Here is a 2,707-nt window from a genome sequence, read left to right as displayed (position 1 = left end):
CAGGAGTCGGCCGGCCCCTCCCACGGGCCCCACAAGCCATTAACCAGATGCGACGGGGGAATCGCAACAGTGATCACCCGCCAGGCGGCGGCACTGTTGCCATGACCCCATGACCAAGCCCGCGTCATTAGAAGCACGGCTACAGTAATCTGCAGCCGGCAAGACCCGCCCGCGATGGACGCGGGCTGACGCCCTCGTACCAGGCCAGTCGGCGGGACCCACCAGTCGGCGGGCCCCAGGAGTCGGCAGAGAAGACAGCGCCTGAGAGATAGACGGCTGGGACCCGCACCCAGGCGGTTTTACCATTGTAACCCTGGGGGGTAGGCCTATATAAACCCCCAGGGCACCCATGCAAAGGGTTCGAATCCATTAGCACTAGACCAGGTCACATAGGAAAGAAAGAGCTAGCCTTGCCCTCTCCTACCTCCAAAAACAGCTCTAGGAGCAACCTTGTATTCACTTTGCCTTAGTGACCATGCGGAGACCCTGCAGAGCAGCAGTAGGGGTGTTATCTCCTCGGAGAGCCCTGAAGCTTGGTAAGATCCGCTGGCGTGCATGTCTTCGCCTCATCCCGTTTCCCGGCACCGGCGACGTTCTACTCGCCCCACCATGATAAGCCATCCTTTGGCATATGTCGCACCCAACCCCCGACACCTTACGCATCCAGGAAATCCTTGGACTACATGCCCCGAGAGATATCCGTAACCGAGATAGTCGTGCATCGTCGTGAGCAGTGCGGCTCTCATAGGGAAATATTCTTTCTCTGCGGCGTCCCACGTATTGGCTGGCATTTTACACAGCTTGTCTAGCTCCTCCTTCAGCAGCCCCAGATACAGATTGATGTCGTTCCATGGTTGTTTCAGCCCTTCAATTAGCATACTCATGTGAATGTACTTCCTCTTCATGCACAACCAGGGGGAAGGTTGTACATCCACACAAACATAGGCCAGGTGCTATGTGTGCTTCTCTGGCTACCAAACGGATTGACTCCATCAGTGCTCGCGCCCAGCACGATGTTCCTTGGATCCTTGCCAAATTCTGGGTATTCGAAGTTCAACGCTTGCCACTGGCTCGCATCCTTAGGGTGACTCAGCATCTTGTCTTTTTTATTTATGTCCAGATCATTTCCGTCATCTTCCCGCTTCTTCTCCTCCCTATCCGCGTGCCAACGCAGGAGCTTTGCTACCTTAGGGTCCGCGAAATACCGCTGCAGACGAGGAGTGATCAGAAAATACCACATCGATTTTCGAGGAGCTTTCTTCCTCTTCTTGTATCGAGTGACGCCGCACACCAGACATATGGTAGACTCCGCGTGCTCGTCCTGATAAATGATGCAATTGTTCATGCGCACATGGTATTTCACGTGCGGTAAATCCAGAGGACACAGGATTTTCTTCGCCTCCTCGAAACTGGTCGGGCACTTGTTCCCCTTGGGAAGACTTTCGTGCTAGAATGACATGTTCTCGTCGAAGCATGCGTCGGTCATTTTGTGTTTTACCTTCATCTCCAGAGCCATGAGCGTTACTTTCAGGCGGGTATCCTCGGGCCTGCATCCTTCATACAATGGAGTAACCGCGTCTATCTCCAGTTGATCCAGCTTGGCTTTCTCTCAGGCGGCAGCTCTTGCGTTATCCGTCTGCTTGAGAAGCAGCTCTTGAATATGAGGGTCCTGCACCCAGCCTCCATTGTCGTCTGCTTCGGCATCTTCATCTTCATGATCATGCCCTTTGTCTTGATCTTCCTCATCATCATGTACGACATCTTCTACATGATGACTATGTATAGCATCACCGCCGTGATCATGTCCTGGAGATTCTTCGTCTTCTCGCCCGCCCTCGCTGCGGTGGTACTTGTCTTGTTGCCCTTCCTCATTTCTTGCCCGGCCCCCATGGACGACTTCATAGTCATCTTCATCACCTTGCCACCGATAGCCATCCATGAAACCACGCAAGGGCAGGTGGTCCCGCACCTGCCCGGAATCCGGGTCCGCAATAAGGCTCTTCAGCTTGCATCTTCGACACGGACATCTTATCTCCGTCTCGTTCTTTTGAAGCATCTCGGCCTTCGCGGAGCTCAATAACCTATTCACGATGCCTTCGGTCATCGTGCGGACCATGGTCGCCTGCAGGGTAGAGCAAAACGATATTTTAGAACCAAGAAAAAATTTGGCATGACCTTCCCTAAAAATAGGACCAAAAAGAATGCATAGTGCCAAAATTCTCGCCGAAACAGAAATGAATCAACATTCCATCAAAATATTGGCAACTGTCGCATTTCAAATACCGGTACCTGCAAACACAGACATATATGCAACACCACAAACACAAGCAACACCACAAACATACATAGATCTAGCTAGGCCACAAAAAGTGCATGTGCACGTTGTTGGAGCGAGCTAGGGAGAAAAAAAGTAGATCCACATCATGAAGATAGCTTTCCCCTTACTTACCTATCAAAAAAAGGTAATTTCACCACTTAATTTTGATGAATCTATGGTGGAAATGAGGTGAGGAGGAGGAGGCAGCCGAAAGCTTGGAGAAGGTGGTGGAGGGAATGAAGTGGGGAAAGTGAGTGGGTAGGTGTGGGGCTGTCCAAAATATCTTGTTGGGGTCCCAGGTTACTAATGGAGCACCAACAGCAAATGCGCCATTAGTAACCCTGGTTACTAATGGCGCACCACCACCTGCAGGTGGTGCGCCATTAGTAG

Source organism: Triticum aestivum, chromosome 3B, assembly GCF_018294505.1.
Source record: "Triticum aestivum cultivar Chinese Spring chromosome 3B, IWGSC CS RefSeq v2.1, whole genome shotgun sequence".
Classification (NCBI taxonomy): domain Eukaryota; kingdom Viridiplantae; phylum Streptophyta; class Magnoliopsida; order Poales; family Poaceae; genus Triticum; species Triticum aestivum.
Note: the sequence above shows the minus strand (reverse complement) of the source record.